The following is an 11,129-nucleotide window of genomic DNA, read 5'->3' as shown; positions in this document are numbered from 1 at the left end:
TATTTCAGATTAAGCAAAGTCACATGTTTACAAAATTCAGATTATGTAGTTTTTAAGATGATATACAAATTTATCTAAATACAGGACATAAAACAGGACACATAACAGGACATAAAACAGTACAAAAGCCATCCATTTTTCTTGTAATTGTTCTAATAAAAATCTAAAATCTGAATGCAACAAGATCAAAACTATGTTTTCCTTCACTTGGTTCTGCCTAAGAGAGGTCTATACTAGATAGAGATGCACACTGACACATAAATGTAATTAAATGTAATGTAAAGTAAAATGAACAAGAAGCTAGAATAGAAGCTGCAGTCTATGTACAAAATTTCTATTATTATTTTTCTTTCTTCTATAATGGCTATTAGCTTCAACAATAAATTTCTTTCTTCTTGTAGTACGATTTGTAATAGGTCACAGGTGGGTACTTTATATGATTGTAATGATGATCTTGAACATGTGGATATTTATTTATTGTTAATGCAGAGAGGGGCTTAGTTTTATTTTTTTTCCTCACTAATTGTTTGAGTAAAAGAAACATGTTCATGTGGAGCCTAAAAGTACTTTATATGATTGTAATGATGATCTTGAACATGTGGATATTTATTTATTGTTAATGCAGAGAGGCGCTTAGTTTTATTTTTTTTCCTCACTAATTGTTTGAGTAAAAGAAACATGTTCATGTGGAGCCTAAAGACTTTTGTCTGCACTTTAAACCTTTCGGTTTTTTTAGAATAGTGTTATTGTGATGTAAAGCAGTGTCTTTACAAGACCATAAACTACAACAAAATGGTATTGTTGATTTGCCGGGAATAGAAATCGAAATGACTCATCAAAGTTCAGAAATCGACAAATCTTTGTCACTATTTTACTGGTTTTGAGCGAGAAGGGGATGGCAAGAACAACATGACATTCCATGAGATTCACAGATCAGAAACCTAATCTAAACCAAGAACAACATGAAATTTCCAAATGGCAACAGAAAAACATCCACACACTTTCACCAATCTAAAACCCTAACTGAAGCTGTGAAGATAAAGTGAGAAATCATACCTGAAATAGCAGAAAAATAAGAAAATCAGCAACCTTGATGATTCCCAGCAGCAGTTGCAGGCTCCATCGACGAGAGGTGCACGGATTTGCTCCTTCCGGTGGGTGGTTTCGGTCGAGAGAGGGATGAGATTTGGAGAGGAGAAACCAAGTACTATGCAAATGAAATAATCCCGTTTGGGAGAGGGGGGGTTGTTTCGGGGAGAGAGAGCATGGGATGAGAGAGAAATAAACATTAAAATATAACTTGGAGACTAAACAGTGGATATGGAAAGTTATAAATGTACTGTTTATAGTTAGTTAAATTTTTGGAGATAGAGAATCCAATGCAGCTCAATTTATGTTAATATTATGTAAAATTGACTTTGCATATGTGGATGCATAATCCAATGTGAATGCTCTAACGGGGTAAAATAAAACATGGATAGGGGGTGGCCAATAGGTGGTCCGCTGATGGATGGTGAGGACATCCTCTTCACAAAACATGATGCGATTGGTCGTCTTGCTCGAAGACATCCTCATGGCATGCAAAACCTACGATTTTGATGATCTGTATCTTAGAGGGATTACTATGGTAAATTATAAAATCTCAACAAGTTAACCTTATGACAAGCCTCAGGAAAGTATGCAATGAGAGATATTACACATAGATAAATGCATGAGAATAAAATGCTTCTAAGGAAAATTTTCTCTAGATTCTTTAACATCTTTGTTTCCAAAATGCTCCATTCGTTCCTTATTAACCGTTTGCCATGGCCTCGCAAAAGATCCATTATATGCACGTCTTGGTTTCGTTCATTACAACTACGAATAATGTTTGTTAGTATGACTTCGTCTCAAGAATATATATAGGCTTCGTGTGACCGTCTTTCACCTTAAACTTCTCAAGCCTCCATAGCCAAGAGGCAAGTCCTCTGACCCAAGACCGTTACTGTAATACCCTAGTCTTACTACGTGAATCTTTACGTCATTTTATTTTATTCCTTAAGTTAAATATGTTCATATAAAAATTTTTATTATTTTATTTTAGATAGGTGTGTTTTTATTTTTATGTGGGTTGTTAAAATAAATTAAGTACATGATTTTTAAGGCCTTATAGTATTTTCTCTTTAAATCCTAAAATTTTATTATTTATGAAAGAGCACAAATGATTCCCACCATTGGATTGGTAGTTGGAATAGTTATCTTCCTAAATCTAATCCTAACCCTCCATTTCCTTAAGCTTTTAAGGACCAAAAATTAACTAAACCTTCTTCTCTTATGAACCGTCGGTCTACACCTAACAAATGAAGAATTTCCCTTCAAACCGTCGATCTACACCTAACAAATGAAGAACAAATCTTCTTCACCTCTCTTTCCATGTAGCCAACGCTACTTCCCTCTTTTCTTCTCCTTTTCAAGAAATCAAACTCCTCTCATTTTCTTCAAACTTTGGACCTTCATTTCACCTCTTGAAAGAATATAGGAGCTTAAGGTAAATTGTTTAATGTGATTTAATGTGATTTTGGAAGCTAACTAAATTGTTTAGCTTATGTTTTGAGGTTATGTTTTATATATATACATATATGTTCTGTTTTAAGGGATTAATTATATATATAGGGCTGTTTTGATGTTATGTTTTGTATATCTACATATATACTCTGTTTTAAGGGATTAATTATATATATAGGGCTATTTTGATGTTGTGTTTTGTATATATATATAATTATGTTCTGTTTTAAGTAATTAAATGCATATATGAAGTTGTTTTGATGTTATGTTAACTAAATTAACTATCTTCTTATGTTACTCTTGTAAGGATTTGTTGAGATGGTAGTTATTTGAAGTAACATTAAGGGTAGAAAACGACGTTAGATTTATAATTTTTTTAGCTATCGTTAAAAAGGGAATCTAAAGGATGTTGGATGAGTTTTAACACACTTGTTATTTATTGGATTAGGATTTTCTGAAGTTAAAGGGGTTGCAGCGGATCGAGGTAAGTAGCTATGACCATGCGCCCACGCCAAGTTCTCTTGTGGAAGAATATATCTCTATCTCTTTCCAAACGTTCCTCTAATTAAATAATAAATGAATTTATATTATGTACAAGCCTTTCTTGGTAGCCCCTGTTAAGTATCATATCGATTATAATTGATTGTATGTGTATATGGTAATGCATGCATGTAGATCCTAAGTCATGAAATTTTTATACATGCTTCTTGAAATAACTAAGATTTTATTTATATGTAAACATGACATAAAATGCTATTTTTCAAAATAAAAGCATATTCATCGGACTAAGGAAGATATTGAAAATATTGATTTCAAAGAAAAAAAAGGAATGAATTAATGTATGAAAATATGTAATGGTCACATGAAAGGAAATGATATCAAAGAAATGTGCAGATTGCAATGCCGGATAAGTAATACTAGTAGTGCACCCAGTGCTACTCCCTGACAGAAAAGGGTTCCTAACCTGTGGCCATGGGTGGGATCCAGGTCCAATAGGACCGCTAACCCCAACACATGGGACGTAATAGTGTGTTGGCCAAAAGAAAGTGAAAAATTAAATTAAGTGTATGCATGAAGATACGATATATAAGTACGTATGAAAATAAGAAATAAAAATTTTGCATGAAAGTATGAAGTGAGTATATTCATGATAGTAAAAAGTAAGTGTATGCATGATGTTATAAAGAAAGCATATGCATAGAAGTATTGTCAGAATTAGTATTGGTTTATGGATGCATGTTTTCAAAAGAAAGTACTATATGCTTATTAAGTTAACAGCATGGTGTACTGCTTACTGAGTATTAGACTCATTTTGTATTTATATTTTAAACGTCTAGGTACAGACGAATCTACTGAGGAGCTGAGTATTTCTGAAGAGGGAGGGGCCGACGTTTAGTAGTCCCTGGGTAGTTTGGTTTTTTTTTTTATGACGATATACGTTTCTTATGTTTTAATACTGGACCCCACACGGGGATGTTTTATTGAGTTAACTTTTAGACAAGATACCTTCGGGTATAAGGTATATAGTGGGGTAATGGAAACCCCTCCTGCTTAAGTTAGTTTTCTTTTGTAAAGACTGAAGGGACTGAGTCCCTTTTTGTTTAAAGTAGTTATGTTAAATAAATGGATGACGGACTTTGAGAGTCATTTGTAAAGGAATGTAAAGGTATGTCTATTAGATGTTTCTTTCAGTTAGAAATTAGAATTTATGCGTGATGCGTTCGAATCGTCACGCATTATCTTTAAAAAAAATTAATAAAATAATAATAATACTAATAACAATATGTGCATTCATTTAAAAATAAATTTACTGTTATAATAGGAAAAAGAACAGGTACGAGATCACAGTCTCGCTCTTGATAGGGTGGGGTTGTGACAGTTACATTCTCATCCAAGGTCATTGATAGCCTAGTGTTAACCTAGGAGATACCACTCTTAAACATTACAAAATAGTTAGAGAATTTCCACTGGGATAATGCTCAATTCCAGTTTTGTGACCCAACCTTCATGCTTCATATTAGAAAAAGATACAATTTTTATAAAAGTATGCTCATGATATATATATGACGCATAGAAAAAATAAATAATCCAACAATTATAAGGAAATAATCAACATGGAATTGAAACATTGTGCATAACATACAATCATAATACACATGCTCATATTTCTAATGAAAGGTACAAGCAACATAAGAAGTTAACTAGATGGTCGTCTTTGCAATTAGGCCTTTAATGAAGGCCAAAATGACATCTAGATCCTTCAGTTTTGACTTAGCCCCACTTGGCTCTTAACCTATTATTTTGCTTCCATCTCTTTTTGCTAACTTAAGTCATCTCACTCAAGGAAGTTGAGAACTATTACCATTTTAAAGGCAGAAGTCCCTCCTTGGAGCCCCATTGGGACCAAACCGAGAGCCTCAAGAATTCTATCCCTTGCTTCCAAGTCTCAAATTGCTTGTATTTTCCAAACTAAGCCTCATCTAACCATAGAAATTTACTCTTGAGCTTTATATGGCTAAAACCGGGCACTGTACACTAACTTCATTCCTTGACAACACAAGACCTCTCTTGGACACTCATAAACATCTTATTTGACTCATCTTAAACTACCATTCCTAGATCATATTTCTAGGGTTGTTGATGGTAGAGGTCTATTCTTTGCTTGACTACCTCATATTTCCATATTTGGCATATGCTCATATACTCTCACACATAAAATGCACATGGGCACAAACAATGTTAAACTCGAAACACTTCATATTCCTAAACTAGGCTCTTGACTCTTCAAACAAGATCAATACACTTGTAAGTCATACTTAAGCCAATATTCACACGCTTTACCACTTAAGAAGAAACCAAAACAACCTTTTGTAAAAATCAAGTTTTTTGTTTATAAATTCATCAATGCATCCCTTGGTTCAAGCAAGATCAAACACATAACATTTCTAAACTTGTATCCTTACAAAGATATCAAGTCAAACTTCAAGGAACTAAGACCTATAGGCATTTAACACTAGGCATACTATACACTTAAAACTTTTGAAATCAGACAAACCAAAATTATCATCATCACTATTGCCAAAAGCTTAACCCTTTAGCTAATAGAAATCTCATGCTATAACTTATAGATTCAAGTAGGTCTTGGAATCGAATCACATAATAGGAAGTGTTTAGGATTACTGATGACCCATTTACTTATCAACCAGTAATGTCCTCGTGAAGCTAGAGTTGACTATGGCTCAAGTTTGACTTGTAGGGAGCGTCTACAGTTCTCGCCATTTAAACTCTTCCTATCTAGCTCACCAGTGAGTTGGGTGCTATTATAATCACGTTTTAATAGAAAAGCCATCTCTACTTGCCCCTTCCAATCATTTTGTCCAAAAAAAAAAAAAAAGAATCTAATAGTTAATAATTTATTTTTAAAAAAATTACTATTTAAAAGCCGTGGTCAGCAACCATTCCAAATTGATGATCCAGCACAATTTAATTCTTCAAAGAAACTTTTAAAAAAACTAATCTTTTACATCAAATCTTGTCAAGTGGATAAGATATATATATATATATATATATATATATATAATATATATATATATATATTTTCAATTTTTCTAACTTTTCTTTCCATTTTTAACGAATTGAAAGGGTAGACCGGTTGGCGTGGCATTTTCTGGATCGAACATATAACATTTCTAAACTTATATCCTTACAAAGATATCAAGTCAAACTTCAGGGAACTAAGACCAATAAGCATTTAACACTAGGCATACTATACACTTAAAACTTATGAAATCATACAAACCAAAATTATCATCATCACTATTGCCAAAAGCTTAACCCTTTAGCTAATAGAAATCTCATGCAAACGTGAACACACCAACATAACCATCTACAAAACACCATTTCTTTCATTATTTCATACCAAAGCTTATGAACCCGAGACTTAGATCAAAATGGATCATGGTTGTCATGTCTATTTTTTTTTTTTTATGCAAACCCAAATTGATATGAGATATCTTAATTCCGATCCTACGTTGATTGCGTTTAACTATCTTAAGAAAGTGAATCTGCCTAAATATGCAAAGAAAAGTTTAATATCTTCCTCAGACTGGGGTAATATCAATTGTTTTTCCCCCCAAATCATTTATTTACGTTCGTGTTTTACTTGTTAGTAAAAATTTGGTTTCAAGTTTTGGAATTTATTCTCGTTTCGATTTTGGTCAAATTTTTTGCAGAATTCTTGTTTTTTCATTTATTTAATTTTCATGTAATAATTTAGATTTTTATATTTTTGAAAAAATCATCATAATTTCAAATTTTGAATCAATTTAAGCCCTGTTTGTGGGTTTCAAGAAATAATTTTAAATTTTACTATTAATCAACATTTTTTTAGATTTCTCTCTATGTTTTACGTCTTTTCTCAATCTCAATTCTTAGTTGGCATCATAGTTCATAGCTTTAGCATTTTTCTCGAGTAATTTATCATCAGTTTGCATGGCTAGTGGTAGAGGTCGTGGTCAATATAGGCATGTTCCGAATAAGGAAGCCCCTCACCGCAATCATAACTTACAAGACGTGATAATTGCAAATTTGCAGAAGCAGATAGCGGAATTAACCTAGCATCTAGAGGTGCAAAACCTGAAGGATAAGATGGTTAACCAAGATTCTAACTCCAGTTTCAAGACTACATATCACAACCGTACTCTATTTTGAGAGTAACATGTTTGGGAGGAACAACATGAAGACCTAGGTTTCAAAGTTGGTTTAACATAATTTCTTGTTACTCTGTAGGTGGTTTCATCGATTTATTGCATGAGATTGAGTTGATTTACTACTCTAAGGAAGAAGACTTTGAGGAGGAACATTTTTCCAAAGAGTAGAGCTTAACACCAGTCTACGATGCATATCCTAATGAAGATAACCTAATGGATGAGGTAATTATTTTTTTTTGAAAACATAGAAAATTTTGAAAAAAATTATAGCATTGAAAGTTTGAAGTTTGATTAAGAAATAACTTTTGAGACAATTAATCATGTTGATTTTCTGGGAGTTGAAGATTTTTTTGGAAGTTATTCTATGCAAAACATTGCTTTTGGATTTGAGATGTTGGAAGAAAATTTGATTTTAGAATATGAGATGTTCAATATTATTTTATTTCGAATTGATCAACCCAATTTTAAATTTTCCATGATTGTTGGGACTGGACTACAAAAGAAAAGAAAGATGAGTTTAATTGGACATCCAAAAGACTAGGGTAAGAAAGTTTAGAATTTGAGAACAAATTCTCTTCAACCTAATGAGAATGAAGCAAACCCAAAGGATGAATTCTCTTTCACTTGCACGATCCTCCATTGGCTCTAAAGTTGGCTTCCATCTTCTATGTGTACAAGTGTAGAACTTGAAGATGTGGAAGAGGTGGAAACTCAAATAAAATTGGTGGCTCTTGGTGGTGACAATCTCTGCCAAAGATGGAGGAGATGAGGGTAATTGGCAATCTCAACATAAAGGGTGCTCTAAGGTTGTCACGTGATACTTTGGGATTTGCCACGTTGATGACACATGATTGGCACATGGCACAATTTTTTTCCCTAAGAGTGGGAGTCCGAAATGTGATAAATCAATTCTTCATATGATCTTAAAAGATTTCAATGGAAGTAATGTATTTTCTAAGGTTGGAAAGTTATTACGCATCTTAACCCCTGGAGTTTCCTATGCAAGTCTGATAAAGTGTTAAAAATGCATAATTAAATAGTTTAAATAAGTGATTTATCTTATCAAAAGAGTTGAGCATTGAATTATGCATCAGATTTTAAGTACTAGAGCCAAATTAATTATTGTCAATACTTTGCACATGAACATACAAGAAATTGTAGCTAGTAGTACCCAATGCCATTAGACATTATATGTATCCTTAAAATAATAAATACTTACACTCATGTGTGCAGGGCATTTTTGGAAGAAAAGAAAAACTCACTAAAAGGGAATATTGAGTTGAGTGGAATATGAGGTGCTAAGTGAAGTGGGCGTGGGGCTCTGGGACATAAAGCAGCAATGCACGACATGAGAGGCAAAGAAGCAGCGCACGGCATGATGAGAGGCAAAGAAGCATCAACGCACGAATGAAGGGGGGTCCGAGAGGGAGTAAAAATGCGAAGAAAAAATAATTTTTATTCATTCTGTGACTTTTGGGGGAAGCAGGTTTTTGCTGTATTTTGGAAGAAGAATAGGGGAGAGGTTTTCTTCATTTTATCTTTGAATAGTAATGTTGATTTCATTAGCATTTTCAGCTAATTTTACATTGAGTATGGAAGGCTAGTTTTATAGCCTAAGCCGATGGAATAGCTTGAATTGGTTGTGGTTTCATGTAATGAAAATCACCTATGCTCTTATTCATTTTCATTTACTATCTTGTTGATGGATTTACATTAGATATGACTTGAATCTCTTTCTCAAAATCTGTTGTTGACAAAAGGCACACCAGATGCTTGAAATAATGCAAGGATTCAATGCTAACTCCAATTTCTATCTCCTTTTATGCATTTCAGAAAAAGATGTTGGAAAAACTTTGCAAATGAATTTCCAAAGTCAAATCCTCTGATTATAAATACCTTGGCTGAATTAATAATCGAGAAAACTAAAAGGAATTGATATTGCAAGAATCATAACCAACTAAAGCTAAACCTAAAGTTTAGGTCTTTGTTTATTTGACCATATCATAATTTTATACTACAATCATTGTTTCTTTTCTTTTGCTGCAAATTTCAATTTTCATTTTACCTTTCACATTAGCAAACGCTATCTTAGAATGACAACTCTCATCTACAAATCACAAATCCCTTTTTATTCATATATAACTTTATTTGAAAAAAATAGCAATTCTTATTTTTAGGTTTCAATTTATGCATTAATTCATGATTGGTCTTTAATTTATCATACCCACTACTTTATTTTCTTTTCTATGGTAACACATTTTAGATTGATCTACTTGTCATGAATTTATTTTAATTTTAATTTATAAAAAATTATTATCATTATTTTATACATGTCTAATTGGTCTTATAACAAGTAGAGCAATGTGCATCCTACTGTGAATTCTAAACATTTGATTTGTTACATGTTCATTAATTTCACATTTTTTTTTTATTTCTTTCATTTAGATAAAATGTAGTAGTACTTTCAACCAAACATACATATCAGCTTGCACGTAGAATTCTTGCTAATAAATATATATATATATATATATGTGTGTGTGTGTGTGTGTGTGTGTGTTTTGTGTTTGTAAAACTCAAAAGTCTAACATTTGTTTTTAAAAATAAATCGAAGATGCCTTTTTTTTTTTTTAAATTGAAATATTTATTATTTTTATATCCTTTCCCAAAACCCTTCAAATATTCTTCTTTTTCATTTAAATTAAAATGTTTAATGTGACTAATTCATATAACAAACTCATACTTGGGTTTTCGTGTGTTTTATAAATGGAAATCTAGATTTTCAGTTTTTATAAAATTGTTACCTTAATTTCACAAAGAATAATGATAGATCCCCTAGAAGGGATCCCGTTGAGAGTTACTGCTCTTAGTATATTTTTTTCTCTTTTTCTTAGTAATTAATTCTTTTTAATATTATTGTGAATTTTTTATTTATTTTATTAAATATTTAAAAATATTAAAAAATAATGTAAAAATAAAATAATTTTTTTTTTATAAGCCTAGCAGAAGCTCCCAATGCCGAGCGATGGCTCTAGCAGGCTGCTTTCACAAAACTTTGCAATTCGGTATGCCTTTCAATCATCGGTCATCCCTTAGAAAACTAATGTGCCATGCTCATGCCTTTTGCCAGCAATCGAAATCTACATGGCTTATACCAGCTGGCAATCCTCCATAATTGCAAGTTTTTTAAAATATTAGTATTAATTTTCTAAAAGTTGATAATCTAGACCTTGATCTATAAAAATGTGAAAATCTAAACACTGACTTGTAATGAAGGTCTAGATACAATAGTTAATACTATGGAGGGTGGTGGTTCAATACCTCATGAGTTTGGCACGGAAGTGTTTAGAATTATTGATAATCTATTGATTTATGAAACATTAATGTCTTCATAAAGTTAGAGTTAGATTATGACTCAAGTTTGATTCGTAGGGAGCGTTTGCAATCTTGCTGTTTAAACTCTTCCTATCTAGCTCACGAGTGAGTTAAGTGATAATATTATCATGATGAAAGTCATCTCTATTTTTTCCTTCGAATCCTTTTGTCAAAAAAAAAATCCAATAATTAATAATTTATTTATTTTTAAATTACTATTTAAAAGCCGTGGCCGGCAACAATTCCAAATTGATGATCCTTCACAATTTAATTCTTTAGAGAAAGTTTAAAAAAAAGAGAAATGATATTTGTAATTGTGATTGTGCAAGCAGCGTGCAGTCGCTTTAAAAAAAATAAATTAATATGAGACTCACATAAAAAAAAAAAAACTAATTTTTCAATCGTGGACTCTACTCTTTTTCAAAACGATTGCGCAATATTTATAATTCTACGACTGTATATAACATTCCTCTTAAAAAAAATTAATCTTTTACATCAGATCTT

The sequence above is a fragment of the Carya illinoinensis genome, chromosome 16, assembly GCF_018687715.1.
Source record: "Carya illinoinensis cultivar Pawnee chromosome 16, C.illinoinensisPawnee_v1, whole genome shotgun sequence".
Taxonomy (NCBI): domain Eukaryota; kingdom Viridiplantae; phylum Streptophyta; class Magnoliopsida; order Fagales; family Juglandaceae; genus Carya; species Carya illinoinensis.
The sequence above is the reverse complement of the archived record's forward strand: the minus strand, read 5'-3'. Positions refer to the sequence as shown.